We start from the raw sequence: 17171 nt of genomic DNA on the forward strand, positions 1-17171 counted from the left end.
TCGACCTAGTGGTACACCAACTAGATTTCAAACTCATGAAGAGAAGAAGGTCGATAATCCTGATCGTTACTTTAAGGATTTGAACAATGAGTTAGGAAGGGTGCAGGGAAGGAAGAATGTGGATTACCTCAATAGATATTCATCCACAAAGGAAGAGCGGAAGACCATTCTAACACCAGTTTGGTCAAAGGAAGTATATGTAGATCAATGTAAAAATGAAAGTATGAGACTTCATGTTGTAAAGAAAGAAAAGGAGAGTGAAAATACACAGAGTGCATATAAAAAGAAAGAGGGACAAGAAAAAGAAAAGAATGTGAGTTTGATAGCTAGGACAAGTGAGGATAAACATGCTTTGTACAACAATCTGCCTATACTTGTACCTTTGTGCAAGGGAGCTTATTTGGCCACTAATGATCTTAACCCATCCTTGCCAAGTGTGTTTGTTGATCTTTTGCAGGACTTTGAACATGTGGTTCCAGAAGAGATTGCCCAATCTTCATGTGAGGGTGAAAAGGTGGTTCTTGCACCATTGACACCTCAAGAAGTGAATATTGATCAGAAAAAGTTGCTTGAGAGAGAGAAAGAGGAGTTCACTGATGTCTTTCTTGAAGAGTTGCCTAGTGGATTGCCACCTTTGAGAGGGATAGAACATCAAATCGATTTCATTCTTGGCTCCACCATTCCAAATCAACCAGTCAATAGAAGCAATCCAATGGAGACAAAGGTGTTGCAAAGGCATATTCAGGTTGTAGCAACGAATGGAGTTCAATACGGTCTAAAAAGGAGAAGAAGAGTAAAGAAAAGGGCATGGATTCTAAGGAGAAGTGGACTGATCCTAGCAAGCAAAAGGATACCTCAACTTTTAACTAAGATTCGAGGACGAATCTTTTTGAGGAAAGGGGGGAATGATATGGATCCATTGGTGCTTCCTAGTGGGCTTGGATGTGTTCTTATCCCTTGTTGCTTGTTTTGGTCTAATTAATATGTAAGGGATATGGACTCATAGTGTTTATTTAAGTTGTTTTGGGTTGGTTTTATGATGCATGCAATCTGCCCAATATCAAGTTGTTTGTTTTGGGCTGGAAATGACTTTATTTTGTGTTTTAGAGTTAAGCCCATGTGTTTTGGCCCTAAGGCAGCCTAGTTAGATGCTCTTCTTTAGGGTTATGTTTGTTTAAGGCATATAAATAGCCTCCTTAAGATGTAAAACGAGATTTTTGGCATAATTTGAATCAAAGGCAGAATTGCTCATGCTCTTGCATGTTCTTCTTAATTAGAGTGATTGTGAGAATTTGCTATCCTCTAATTGCATCAAGAATTAAGGTAAACTTATCAATTCATTTGTGGCGTTTATCTTGTTCTTTGCTCGATTATTGGTGTTACCGTTTCATTATAAACGTGGGGTGCCATAGAGCGTTTTAATCTCGATTATTGGTGTTTCCGTTTCATTATAAACGTGGGGTGCCATAGAGGCGAACTTATATCCCATTCCTTTGATTCCCGATCCCGGATCCTTATCATTTGGTATCAGAGCCAAATCAAAGTTTTGGGGTAAGTTCTGTTATCTTAGTTTAGGAATTTGAGTTTTCTATTTGCTGGATTTCCTTTGATGTTATCTTAATACTTGCTTTCATTCTAGATCTGGATTTTTCTCTTTAGATCTTCTTGGATCTGGACTTTTTCTTTTAGATGTTCTTGGATCTGAGTTTTCTCTTTGGATCTTCTTGTTGTTTGTTTGTTTATTAAAAAAAAAACAAAAAAAAATCAATTGATTACGTTATTAAGAATTTATAAGTTATTAAATACCAAATCTAGAGATTTGTTTGTCTTCTTGAATCTTGTTGATAAAAAAAAAAAAAAAAAAAGAGAGGTAAGTCAAATCTTGTTAAAGTCAATACCTACCTATGTTGAATTGGGAGACACAAAAGTCATTGCTGGATATTCTAAATATAAAACCATTACCTACCTAAATTGAATTGGGAGACACAAAATTCATTGTTGGTTACCTACCTAAGTTGAATTGGGAGACACAAAAGTCATTGTTGGACAACCTAAATATTAAGTCATTACCTACCTAAATTGAAATTGGGAGACACAAACCATCCACTTATACCTTGTTAAGGCCTTACCCTACCTAAATTGGGTCACATTTGTGGGTTAAGTGAGGATACAAGCCAAGCACGTCTGCTACAGTAACTTGCTACAGTGCTACAGTGCCGCGCCAATTAGTTTGACTTTGCTACGGTAAATTTGACTTTTCTACAGTAACGTGCTACAGGAACTCAGACGCGCTACAGTGCTACAGTTAGGCGTGTTTTATTTGTTTTATGCTTCATTAAGCCCTAGTTTCTTGTTTTAGTATAAATATCTTGTATTCCATGTAAGAACACAACTTTGAGATATTGAAAACTTCATCTGTTCAAGCTTTGCTTGTTCTCCTTTGCATAAAGTGATAGTGAGAGATTGCTTCCTCTAATTGCATCAAGAATTAAGGTAAGCTTATCAACTTGTTTGTGGCGTTTATCTTGTTCTTTGCTCGATTACTGGTGTTACCGTTTCATTATAAACGTGGGGTGCCATAGAGCGTTTAATCTCGATTATTGGTGTTTCCGATTCCTTATAAACGTGGGGTGCCATAGAGGCGAACTTATATCCCATTCTTTGATCCGATCCGTATCATTTGGTATCAGAGCCAAATCAAAGTTTTTGGGGTAAGTTCTGTTATCTTAGTTAGTAATTTGAGTTTTCTTGTTGTTGGATTCCATTGTTGTTTGTCTTATTTCTTGATTTCATTGCAGATCTGGAATTTTTCTCTTTAGATCTTGTTGGATCTAGGTGTTTCCTCGTTAGATCTTCTTAGATCTGGAATTTTCTCTTTGGATTTTGTTGCATATAGTTATTTCCTCGCTGGATCTACTTAGATCTAGAATTACCTTCTATTGAATCTTCTTGTTGTTGCTTGTTCTTCATTAAAAAAAAAAAAAAAAAAAAAAAAAAAAAAAAAGAAAAAAGTCATTGTTGGACAACTAATTATTACCTACCAGATTTGACTTGGGGGACACAAAAGCATTGTTGGACAACATAATCATTACCTACCTATATTGAAATTGGAAGACACAATTGCTGGACAACCTAAAAGTATTTTGGCTTAAATTGGAATCCTATCTTGAGAGAACACAAATCATGGCTGGAAAGGTTGATTCTTTTGCTTGGACCGACTATACTACATTTATATACACAAGCATGCAATTTTATAGTTAAAGATAATCAACCTGTGACATCAAGTAAATCTAGCTATCACTATAATTTCTGTGTCAATTCTGAAAATTTGGTTTTTATTGTTTGCTTGCTTTGATCGGGTAGAATTAATTAGGTCCATATTTGGTTTGCTTTGTAGTAAACTAAATTCACACATCATATCCAGAAATTGTCCTTTTAAATTCTAGTTTGTTTAATTATTGTTTTGAGCTGCCGTTGCTTCTATTACATTATTAGGGTGTATTTGTTTGTTCACTACACTCTAAATTAATCAAGTGGTGCATCATCTTGTCCTTGTACTACCATCCATTATCGTTTTGAGTCTTCTTTCTAGAGTTTGTGCTTACTTTTATTGTTAAGATTTATTTCCTTGATTCTAAAACGTACTTTCAAATTGGTTGGTTAACCTACGATTCTGAAGTACAATTGGAGGAATTGCAAGGAGTGATTGAGGAGTGTAAACACGTGAGGGAGTGCTTTATCACTAACTCATATCTTTTTCGTGTTTTCTATTCTTGAATACTAACCATGAGTACAGGCACATCTGGAGGTGGTGACGGAGATGGAAATCCAATTAGAGATCCTCAACTAAAATTGTTCATGGAATCTATCCAAGGACAATTTAGAACCTTTAACAATCTCTTTCAAGATATGAGGGAAGAATTGCAAGAGCTGAAGGCTTCACAAAGTTCTAATGAAAATAGAGTCCGTCCCCAAGTTAGAATTCAAACCCATGATGATGAGGAGACTGAAGGTACTAATCCTAATAAAATTGATGGAGACTTGGGAGCAATCAAAATGAGGATCCCAGAATTCCAAGGCAACAACAATGCTGAAGAATACCTTGAATGGGAGAGAAAGGTAGAACAAATTTTTGAATGTCATAACTATTCCCAGGAGAAGAAATCCCATCTTGCAGCTGTGGAGTTCAAAGGATATGCTATGTTTTGGTGGGAACAATTGCTACTAAAAAGAAGAAGCAGGGGGATGCGACCAGTACCACCATGGGAGATCATGAAGGAGTTAATGCACCAAAAGTTTGTTCCTGCTCATTACTTCAGGGATTTACATAATAAATTAGCAAGAATGGTGCAAGGAGGGAGGAGCGTGGAAGAGTACTATAAGGAGATGGAGATTTGCATGGCAAGAGCCAAGATTGAGGAAGATGTCCAAATCACCATGTCACGATTCCTTGGAGGTCTAAATAGCGATATTGCTGATGCTTTGGAGATGTATCGCTATGATACACTAGAGGAGATGGTAGATATGGCCATGAAGCTTGAAAGGCAGAAAAGGGGAAAGTCTACCAACAAATATTCCAACAATACTTTGGGAACCAAATGGTCCAAAGGAGGTGAGAAGAAAGATTTCAAAGGTCCTAGTTTCCAAAGAACAGAATCAGTTTCGAAAGGTAAAGAGGTTGCCCAAACTACATTCAAGGAAAACAAAGGTACTTCTAACTCTATAAACCCTGCTAGAGAGATTAAATGCTTTAAGTGTTTGGGAAAAGGGCATATTGCATCTCAATGTCCTAATAAAAGGGTTATGATTGTTAGGGAGATGGTAATATTAGTTCCGAATCTGAATGTAGTGATTGTGATGATTTGCCTCATTTGCATGATGTTGATAATGATAAGTCAGATGAGGATGAGCATAACTTGTTGTTTGCTGAACGTGGAGAATCTCTAGTTGTTAGGCGAGTTTTGAATATGCATGTTAAGGAGGAGAGCCTTGAACAACGTGAGAACATCTTTCACACTAGATGCTTGATACATGGAAAAGTGTGCTTGCTTATTATTGATGGGGGAAGTTGCACTAATGTTGCTAGTGTGAGTATGGTGAATAAATTGAATTTGGCATGTCTTAAACATCCTAAACCTTATAGATTGCAATGGTTGAATGATGGTGGAGAGGTGAAGGTGACACGCCAGGTACTTGTGCCGTTCTCTATTGGATGGTACAAAGATGAAATTTTATGTGATGTAGTACCAATGCAGGCAGGCCATCTATTGTTGGGAAGGCCATGGCAATATGATCGAAAGGCATTACATGATGGGTTCTTTAACCGATACTCTTTGGTTCATAAGGGGAAGAAGGTGACTCTTGTTCCATTATCACCTCAAGAAGTATACACCGATCAGAAGAGAATACTTGAGAGAGAAAGAGAGACTTCAGCTTTAAGGGAAAATGAGAGTGAGGCTTCCAGTTCGAGAGAACAAAAGAGTGTTAAAAGAGAGGTTGAAAAGAAAGAGGCCACAAAAGATACCAAACAGATTGGTGGCCCAAAAGTGAGTGAAACACAAAGAGGGGAGAGAAAGAAACACACTTTTTATGCGAGAGCTAGAGAGGTTAAGTGTGCCATAGCCTTGAGGCAACCCGTGTTGCTTCTTAGGTTCAAGGAAATTTTATTTTCTAACGCTGACACTAATCTTGATGGTTTACCTCCTGTGTTTGTTTCTATGTTACAGGAATTCACTGATGTTTTTCCAGAGGAGCTACCTAGTGGATTACCACCTTTGAGAGGGATAGAACATCAGATTGATTTCATTCCCGGCTCCACCATTCCAAATCGACCAGCCTATCGAAGCAATCCAACGGAGACAAAGGAGTTGCAGAGGCAAGTTGATGAGCTTATGGAGAAAGGATTGGTGCGAGAGAGCATGAGTCCTTGTGCCGTTCCAGTACTTTTAGTACCCAAAAAGGATGGTACATGGCGAATGTGTATTGATTGCAGGGCGGTCAACAAAATCACTGTAAAGTATAGACACCCTATTCCTAGACTTGATGACATGTTAGATGAGTTGTGTGGGTCTACTTTGATATGGATCCATTGGTGCTTCCTAGTGGGCTTGGACGTGTTCTTATCCCTTGTTGCTTGTTTTGGTCTAATTAATATGTAAGGGATATGGGCTCATAGTGTTTATTTAAGTTGTTTTGGGTTGGTTTTATGATGCATGCAATCTGCCCAATATCAAGTTGTTTGTTTTGGGCTGGAAATGACTTTATTTTGTGTTTTAGAGTTAAGCCCATGTGTTTTGGCCCTAGGGCAGCCTAGTTAGATGCTCTTCTTTAGGGTTATGTTTGTTTAAGGCATATAAATAGCCTCCTTAAGATGTAAAACGGGATTTTTGGCATAATTTGAATCAAAGACAGATTGTTCATGCTCTTGCATGTTCTTCTTAATTAGAGTGATTGTGAGAATTTGCTATCCTCTAATTGCATCAAGAATTAAGGTAAACTTATCAATTCATTTGTGGCGTTTATCTTGTTCTTTGCTCGATTATTGGTGTTACCGTTTCATTATAAACGTGGGGTGCCATAGAGCGTTTTAATCTCGATTATTGGTGTTTCCGTTTCATTATAAACGTGGGGTGCCATAGAGGTGAACTTACATCTCATTCCTTTGATTCCCGATCCCGGTTCCTTATCATTTGGTATCAGAGCCAAATCAAAGTTTTGGGGTAAGTTCTGTTATCTTAGTTAGGAATTTGAGTTTTCTTGTTGTTGGATTCCATTGTTGTTTGTCTAAATTCTTGTTTTCATTCTAGATCTGGATTTTTCTCTTTAGATCTTGTTGGATCTAGACATTTTCTCTTTAGATCTTGTTTAGACATTATCTCTTTAGATCTTGTTGGATCTAGACAATTTCTCTTTAGATTTTGTTGGATTTAGATAATTTCTATTTAAATCTTCTTGAATCTAGTTTTCTTTTGTATCTTCTTATTGTTTGCATCATTTTCTAGTTACCCTTTTGACTAATTCAAGATCTATCTTTGAATATTCTTGTTGTTTGCTTGTTTCTTGATTAAAAAAAAAAAAAAAAAGTTATTGATAAAGAGAGATAAGTCAGAATTTGTTAAGGTCATTACCTACTTAAGTTGAATTGGGAGACACAAAATTGTTGGACAACCTACATACTAAGTCAATATCTACCTAGATTGAAATTGGAAGACACAATTGCTGGACAACCTAAAGGAATTTTGACTTGATTTGGGAATTTATTGATAGTTTATCTTACATTCAATTGAAGGATATCATATTTTGACTTGATTTGGGATCTTGAAAAAAAAACACAAAAGTCATTGTTGGACAACCTAAATATTAAGTCATTACCTACCTAAATTGAAATTGGGAGACACAAACCATCCACTTACACCTTGCTAAGGCCTTACCCTACCTAAATTGGGTCACATTTATGGGTTAAGTGAGGATACAAGTCAAGCACGCCTGCTACAGTAACTTGCTACAGGAACTCAGAAGCATTCGTGCTACAGTACCTTAAAAAAAAAAAAATTTTTTTTGGGTTTTCTTTGTTTGCTTGCATTGTTTGGGTAGAAGTAAATTAGGTCCATATTTGGTTTGCTTGAAGTGAACTAAATTCATACATTATATCTAGAATTTGTCTTTTAAATTCTAGTTTTTTTATTCTTGTTTTGAGCTTTCTTTTGCCTCTATTACATTATTAGGGTGTATTTGTTTGTTCACTACACTCTAAATTAATATAATTAAGTAGTACATCATCTTGTCCTTGTACTACCATCCATTATCGTTTTGAGTCTTCTTTCTAGAGTTTGTGCTTACTTTTATTGTAAGATTTATTTCCTTGATTCTAAAACGTGCTTTCGAATTGGTTGGTTAATCTACGATTCCGAAGTACAATTGGAGGAATTTGCATGGAGTGATTAAAGAGTGTAAACACGTGAGGGAGTGCTTTATCACTGACTCAAATGTTTTTGTGATTTCTATTTTGAACACTAACCATGAGTGCAGGCACATTTGGAGATAATAGTGGGGAGGGAAGTCAAATGGAGGATCCCCAGTTGAAACTTGTAATGGAGTCAATCCTAGGACAGTTTAGAACTTTCAACAATTCTGTCCAAGATATGAGAAAGGAGTTGCAGGAGTTTAAAGCTGCCCAATGCTCTAATACAAGAAGAGTTCGACCTAGTGGTACACCAACTAGATTTCAAACTCATGAAGAGAAGAAGGTCGATAATCCTGATCGTTACTTTAAGGATTTGAACAATGAGTTAGGAAGGGTGCAGGGAAGGAAGAATGTGGATTACCTCAATAGATATTCATCCACAAAGGAAGAGCGGAAGACCATTCTAACACCAGTTTGGTCAAAGGAAGTATATGTAGATCAATGTAAAAATGAAAGTATGAGACTTCATGTTGTAAAGAAAGAAAAGGAGAGTGAAAATACACAGAGTGCATATAAAAAGAAAGAGGGACAAGAAAAAGAAAAGAATGTGAGTTTGATAGCTAGGACAAGTGAGGATAAACATGCTTTGTACAACAATCTGCCTATACTTGTACCTTTGTGCAAGGGAGCTTATTTGGCCACTAATGATCTTAACCCATCCTTGCCAAGTGTGTTTGTTGATCTTTTGCAGGACTTTGAACATGTGGTTCCAGAAGAGATTGCCCAATCTTCATGTGAGGGTGAAAAGGTGGTTCTTGCACCATTGACACCTCAAGAAGTGAATATTGATCAGAAAAAGTTGCTTGAGAGAGAGAAAGAGGAGTTCACTGATGTCTTTCTTGAAGAGTTGCCTAGTGGATTGCCACCTTTGAGAGGGATAGAACATCAAATCGATTTCATTCTTGGCTCCACCATTCCAAATCAACCAGTCAATAGAAGCAATCCAATGGAGACAAAGGTGTTGCAAAGGCATATTCAGGTTGTAGCAACGAATGGAGTTCAATACGGTCTAAAAAGGAGAAGAAGAGTAAAGAAAAGGGCATGGATTCTAAGGAGAAGTGGACTGATCCTAGCAAGCAAAAGGATACCTCAACTTTTAACTAAGATTCGAGGACGAATCTTTTTGAGGAAAGGGGGGAATGATATGGATCCATTGGTGCTTCCTAGTGGGCTTGGATGTGTTCTTATCCCTTGTTGCTTGTTTTGGTCTAATTAATATGTAAGGGATATGGACTCATAGTGTTTATTTAAGTTGTTTTGGGTTGGTTTTATGATGCATGCAATCTGCCCAATATCAAGTTGTTTGTTTTGGGCTGGAAATGACTTTATTTTGTGTTTTAGAGTTAAGCCCATGTGTTTTGGCCCTAAGGCAGCCTAGTTAGATGCTCTTCTTTAGGGTTATGTTTGTTTAAGGCATATAAATAGCCTCCTTAAGATGTAAAACGAGATTTTTGGCATAATTTGAATCAAAGGCAGAATTGCTCATGCTCTTGCATGTTCTTCTTAATTAGAGTGATTGTGAGAATTTGCTATCCTCTAATTGCATCAAGAATTAAGGTAAACTTATCAATTCATTTGTGGCGTTTATCTTGTTCTTTGCTCGATTATTGGTGTTACCGTTTCATTATAAACGTGGGGTGCCATAGAGCGTTTTAATCTCGATTATTGGTGTTTCCGTTTCATTATAAACGTGGGGTGCCATAGAGGCGAACTTATATCCCATTCCTTTGATTCCCGATCCCGGATCCTTATCATTTGGTATCAGAGCCAAATCAAAGTTTTGGGGTAAGTTCTGTTATCTTAGTTTAGGAATTTGAGTTTTCTATTTGCTGGATTTCCTTTGATGTTATCTTAATACTTGCTTTCATTCTAGATCTGGATTTTTCTCTTTAGATCTTCTTGGATCTGGACTTTTTCTTTTAGATGTTCTTGGATCTGAGTTTTCTCTTTGGATCTTCTTGTTGTTTGTTTGTTTATTAAAAAAAAAACAAAAAAAAATCAATTGATTACGTTATTAAGAATTTATAAGTTATTAAATACCAAATCTAGAGATTTGTTTGTCTTCTTGAATCTTGTTGATAAAAAAAAAAAAAAAAAAAGAGAGGTAAGTCAAATCTTGTTAAAGTCAATACCTACCTATGTTGAATTGGGAGACACAAAAGTCATTGCTGGATATTCTAAATATAAAACCATTACCTACCTAAATTGAATTGGGAGACACAAAATTCATTGTTGGTTACCTACCTAAGTTGAATTGGGAGACACAAAAGTCATTGTTGGACAACCTAAATATTAAGTCATTACCTACCTAAATTGAAATTGGGAGACACAAACCATCCACTTATACCTTGTTAAGGCCTTACCCTACCTAAATTGGGTCACATTTGTGGGTTAAGTGAGGATACAAGCCAAGCACGTCTGCTACAGTAACTTGCTACAGGAACTCAGAAGCAAACTTGCTACAGTACCTTTAAAAAAAAAAAAATTTTTTTTGGGTTTTCTTTGTTTGCTTGCTTTGATTGGGTAGAATTAATTAGGTCCATATTTGGTTTGCTTTGTAGTAAACTAAATTCATACACTATATCCCTAAATTGTCTTTTAAATTCTAGTTTCTATTTCTTGTTTGTGTGCTATCTTTGCTTCATTTATATTGTTAGGGTGTATTTGCTTGTTCCAACACTCTAATTAATAATCAAGTAGTACATTGTTTTGTTCTTGTGCTACCATTCATTTCGTTTGAGTTTTCTTTCTAGAATTGTGCTTACGTTTCTTTTGTTAAGGCTTATTTTCCTTGTGTTCTAAACGTGCTTTGAGATTGATTGGTTGGCCTGAAATTCTTAAGCACAATTGGAGGATTTGCAGGGAGTGATTGAGGAGTGTAAACACGTGAGGGAGTGCTTTATCACTAACTCAAATCTTTTTCGTGTTTTCTATTTTGAACACTAACCATGAGTGCAGGCACATTTGGAGATAATAGTGGGGAGGGAAGTCAAATGGAGGATCCCCAGTTGAAACTTGTAATGGAGTCAATCTTAGGACAGTTTAGAACTTTCAACAATTCCGTCCAAGATATGAGAAAGGAGTTACAGGAGTTTAAAGCTGCCCAACGCTCTAATACAAGAAGAGCTCGACCTAGTGGTACACCAACTAGATTTCAAACTCATGTAGAGAAGAAGGTCGATAATCCTGATCGCTACTTTAAGGATTTGAATAATGAGTTAGGAAGAGTGCAGGGAAGGAAGAATGTGGATTACCTCAATAGATATTCATCCACAAAGGAAGAGCGGAAGACCATTCTAACACCAGTTTGGTCAAAGGAAGTATATGTAGATCAATGTAAAAATGAAAGTATGAGACTTCATGTTGAAAATAAAGAAAAAGAGTGTAAAAATAAAATGAGTGAAAATATACTGAGTGCAAATAAAAAGAAAGAGGGAAAAGAAAAAGAAAAAAATGTGAGTTTGATAGCTAGAGCAAATAAGGATACACATGTTTGTACCACAATCAGCCTATACTTGCACCTTTGTGCAAGGGAGCTTATTTGGCCACTAATGATCTTAACCCATCCTTGCCAAGTGTGTTTGTTGATCTTTTGCAGGACTTTGAACATGTGGTTCCAGAAGAGATTGCCCAATCTTCATGTGAGGGTGAAAAGGTGGTTCTTGCACCATTGACACCTCAAGAAGTGAATATTGATCAGAAAAAGTTGCTTGAGAGAGAGAAAGAGGAGTTCACTGATGTCTTTCTTGAAGAGTTGCCTAGTGGATTGCCACCTTTGAGAGGGATAGAACATCAAATCGATTTCATTCTTGGCTCCACCATTCCAAATCAACCAGTCAATAGAAGCAATCCAATGGAGACAAAGGTGTTGCAAAGGCATATTCAGGTTGTAGCAACGAATGGAGTTCAATACGGTCTAAAAAGGAGAAGAAGAGTAAAGAAAAGGGCATGGATTCTAAGGAGAAGTGGACTGATCCTAGCAAGCAAAAGGATACCTCAACTTTTAACTAAGATTCGAGGACGAATCTTTTTGAGGAAAGGGGGGAATGATATGGATCCATTGGTGCTTCCTAGTGGGCTTGGATGTGTTCTTATCCCTTGTTGCTTGTTTTGGTCTAATTAATATGTAAGGGATATGGACTCATAGTGTTTATTTAAGTTGTTTTGGGTTGGTTTTATGATGCATGCAATCTGCCCAATATCAAGTTGTTTGTTTTGGGCTGGAAATGACTTTATTTTGTGTTTTAGAGTTAAGCCCATGTGTTTTGGCCCTAAGGCAGCCTAGTTAGATGCTCTTCTTTAGGGTTATGTTTGTTTAAGGCATATAAATAGCCTCCTTAAGATGTAAAACGAGATTTTTGGCATAATTTGAATCAAAGGCAGAATTGCTCATGCTCTTGCATGTTCTTCTTAATTAGAGTGATTGTGAGAATTTGCTATCCTCTAATTGCATCAAGAATTAAGGTAAACTTATCAATTCATTTGTGGCGTTTATCTTGTTCTTTGCTCGATTATTGGTGTTACCGTTTCATTATAAACGTGGGGTGCCATAGAGCGTTTTAATCTCGATTATTGGTGTTTCCGTTTCATTATAAACGTGGGGTGCCATAGAGGCGAACTTACATCTCATTCCTTTGATTCCCGATCCCGGTTCCTTATCATACTTACTTTACAAAGATCGATTTAATGAGTGGTTATCATCAAATTCGAATGCAACCAGGTGATGAATGGAAAACTGCTTTCAAAACTAAGTATGGTTTGTATGAATGGTTAGTTATGCCTTTTGGATTGTCTAATGCACCTAGTACTTTCATGAGGCTTATGAACCATGTTTTACGTGCTTTCTTAGGAAAATTTGTAGTTGTGTACTTTGATGATATACTTGTTTATAGCAAGTCTCTTAATGATCATGTTGGGCATGTTAGGTTAGTATTACAAGCTTTGAGAACTGAACAATTGTATGCTAAGCTTAAGAAATGCACATTTTGTATAGATAGACTTGTGTTTCTTGGTTTTGTTGTGAGTGCACAGGGTATAGAGGTGGATGATGAGAAAGTGAAAGCTATCAAGGAATGGCCGATGCCAAAATCCGCTTCGGATGTACGAAGTTTCCATGGGTTGGCAAGTTTCTACCGACGGTTTGTACAAGATTTCTCTTCAATTGCCGCACCACTCACGGAAGTAATTAAAAAGGAAGTTGGGTTCAAGTGGGGCGAGGAACAACAGAAAGCGTTTGACATGCTTAAAGGGAAGTTGACATCCGCTCCAATACTTTCTTTACCTAATTTTGAGAACACCTTTGAAATTGAGTGTGATGCTTCTGGTGTAGGTATTGGAGGAGTGCTGATGCAAGAGAAGAAGCCAATTGCCTATTTCAGTGAGAAGTTGAATGGAGCACAACTCAATTACTCGACCTATGATAAGGAGCTATATGCCTTGGTGAGGACTTTGAACGTATGGCAACACTACTTATTACCTAAGGAGTTTGTCATTCACACTGATCACGAAGCCCTAAAACACTTGAAGGGTCAAGGTAAGCTCAACAAGCGACATGGTAAGTGGGTTGAGTTCATTGAGCAATTCCCTTATGTTATTAAATACAAGCATGGAAAGGATAACGTTGTTGCTGATGCATTGTCACGAAGATATGCTTTACTTACTACTCTTAGTTCTAAGCTGCTAGGATTTGAGTATGTTAAGGATTTGTATGTGTCTGATTCAGATTTTGGCAATGTGTATTTGGCATGTGAACATGGAGCATTTGATAAATTTTATCGACATGAAGGATATTTGTTTAAGGGCAGTAAACTTTGTGTTCCTAAATGCTCTATGCGTGATTTGCTTGTACTTGAGTCTCATTGTGGGGGATTGATGGGACATTTTGGGGTACATAAGACTTATGACATGTTGAATGAACATTTTTATTGGCCTCATATGCATAAAGATGTCGAGAAAGTTTGTGATTCTTGCCTTACTTGTAAACAGGCCAAGTCTAAGTCTATGCCTCATGGCTTGTATATGCCTTTACCGGTTCCTAGTTCACCTTGGGTTGATATATCTATGGATTTTGTACTTGGATTACCTAAGACTAGGCATGGGAGGGACAGTATATTTGTAGTAGTTGATAGGTTCAGCAAAATGGCTCATTTCATTCCTTGTCACAAAACTGATGATGCTATTCATGTTGCTGAATTATTCTTTAGAGAGGTGGTACGATTACATGGAGTTCCGCGGACTATTGTTTCTAATAGGGATGCTAAGTTCCTTTCACATTTTTGGCGGGTTTTGTGGGGTAAACTCGGTACAAAATTACTTTATTCGACTACTTGTCATCCACAAACTGATGGACAAACTGAGGTTGTGAATAGGACTTTGGGAACTTTACTTCGTACTATAGTGGGTAAAAATTTAAAAACTTGGGAGGATTGTTTGCCATTTATTGAATTTGCATATAATCGAAGCATACATTCTACTTCAGGTTTTACTCCATTTGAACTTGTTTATGGATTTAACCCACTAACTGTTTTGGACCTTATTCCTTTACCTTTACATGAGCTCTCTAGTTTAGATGGTGAACAGAAAGCTAAACTGGTGAAGTCTTTACATGAGAAGGCTCGAGCAAATATTGAAAAGAGGAACAAACAGTATGCTGACAAGGCCAATAAAGGAAGGAGGAAGCTAGTGTTTGCGCCTGGAGATTGGGTTTGGGTGCACCTTCGGAAGGAAAGGTTTCCCAGCCAACGAAAGTCTAAACTAGATGCACGTGGAGATGGTCCATTCCAAGTCTTGGAACGCGTCAATGACAACGCCTACAAGATAGACTTACCAGGTGAGTATGGTGTTTCTGCTACCTTTAACGTTAGTGATTTGTCTCCTTTTGACATGGATGCAGATTTGAGGACAAATCTTTTTGAGGAAAGGGGGGATGATACGGATCCATCATCACTCGTCGCTGGATCACAAGGAGGCATGGTGAACAACGAAGGAGATCCATTGGTGCTTCCTATTGGACCGATTACAAGGAGTCGTGCCAAGCGATATGGGGCAGCCATATCATTATTTGTTCAAGCCCAAACAACACAAGAACTGCATGATGTTGCATTCAACAAGTGTTGTGAAGAACTTGAAGGCATTCCTAGGCTTCTAATGTTGTTGGTGGCTCTTTAAGTGGAGGAAAGCACACTGCTACAGTAACGTGCTACAGGAACTCAGAAGCGCTACAGTGCTACAGGAACGCGCTACAGGAACTCAGAAGCGCTACAGTGCCGCGCCAATTAGTTTGACTTTGCTATGGTAAATTTGACTTTTCTACAGTACGTGCTACAGGAACTCAGACGCGCTACAGTGCTACAGTTAGGCGTGTTTTATTTGTTTTATGCTTCATTAAGCCCTAGTTTCTTGTTTTAGTATAAATATCTTGTATTCCATGTAAGAACACAACTTTGAGATATTGAAAACTTCATCTGTTCAAGCTTTGCTTGTTCTCCTTTGCATAGAGTGATAGTGAGAGATTGCTTCCTCTAATTGCATCAAGAATTAAGGTAAGCTTATCAACTTGTTTGTGGCGTTTATCTTGTTCTTTGCTCGATTACTGGTGTTACCGTTTCATTATAAACGTGGGGTGCCATAGAGCGTTTAATCTCGATTATTGGTGTTTCCGTTTCCTTATAAACGTGGGGTGCCATAGAGGCGAACTTATATCCCATTCTTTGATCCGATCCGTATCAGGACCAATCACAAGGAGCTGTGCAAAGAAGTATGGAGCAACCATGTCCTTATACATTCAAGAACAAATCACACAAGAGCTCCATGACCTTGCTTTCAACAAGTGCTATGAAGAACTTGAAGGAACACCTAAGTTTCTCACATTAATAGAAGCACATGTTGAGTGGGAACATGAATTGGTTAGCACGCCCGTGCTAGATGGCACACCCCAGGCCGTGCCCTCGTCTGACTTGCTGAGGAAAACAACTACCTTGAAGCACACCCGTGCCAAATAGCACACCCAGGCCGTGTTCCCTCTGCCTCTCACGAGGGAACTCCTACATTAAAGCACGCCCGTGGCAAATAGCACACCCAGGCCGTGCTTCCCTCTGCCTCTCACGAGGGAACTCCTACATTGAAGCACGCCCGTGCCAAATAGCACACCCCAGACTGTGCTTGTCTCTGCCTCTCATTTAGTTAGTTAGCTTATTTTGAGTTTTTTACAATGTTAATGGGTTGGGCCTCCAATATTTCGGCCACCCTTGATTAGTTAGCCTTATTTTGTTTAGATTTAGTCAATTTTTAGTGGATTTGGACTAGAGATCCAAATCCTTAAGTTATTATGATTTTGTTAGTCAACTCCTTAGTTGGTTTAGATTTGCTAAATCCTACTCCTTAGCTAACTCTAAATCCTCTAAGGATCTGGACCTCTTAGATTAGTATAAATAGCTTATTATTTTGTAATTATTCAATCAATTAATAAAAGAGAGATCTTCTTCTTTCATGCCTTTGGCGTGTTCATGTTTTTAGAGGGTGTGAGATTGCATTCTTCTAATTGCATCAAGAATCAAGGTAAACTTATCAATTCCTTCTGGCATTTATCTTATTCTTTTACTCTATTATTGGTGTTCTTGCTTCTTTAAGCTTTGGGTGCCATAGAGGGGAGTTTATTCTAGATCTTTGATCTCTTCCAAAACTTGTCATAGAGTTCATGGAATATATTTTCATAGGGTTCCGCGTCACATGGAGCTCAAAGGAGCATGGGTACCTCAACTTCTAACTAAGATTCGAGGACAAATCTTTTTGAGGAAAGGGGGAATGATACGGATTTGCTACCACTCAACCATAGAGCTCAAGGAAGCATGGGGAGCATCTAAGTTTCTCACATTGATGGAAGCACATTGATATGGATCCATTGGTGCTTCCTAGTGGGTTTGGATGTGTTCTTATCCCTTGTTGCTTGTTTTGGTCTAATTAATATGTAAGGGATATGGGCTCATAGTGTTTATTTAAGTTGTTTTGGGTTGGTTTTATGATGCATGCAATCTGCCCAATATCAAGTTGTTTGTTTTGGGCTGGAAATGACTTTATTTTGTGTTTTAGAGTTAAGCCCCTGTGTTTTGGCCCTAGGGCAGCCTAGTTAGATGCTCTTCTTTAGGGTTATGTTTGTTTAAGGCATATAAATAGCCTCCTTAATATGTAAAACGAGATTTTTGGCATAATT

This window comes from Jatropha curcas, chromosome 10, assembly GCF_041381405.1.
Source record: "Jatropha curcas cultivar XTBG-Jc1 chromosome 10, XTBG_Jcur_1.0, whole genome shotgun sequence".
NCBI lineage: Eukaryota > Viridiplantae > Streptophyta > Magnoliopsida > Malpighiales > Euphorbiaceae > Jatropha > Jatropha curcas.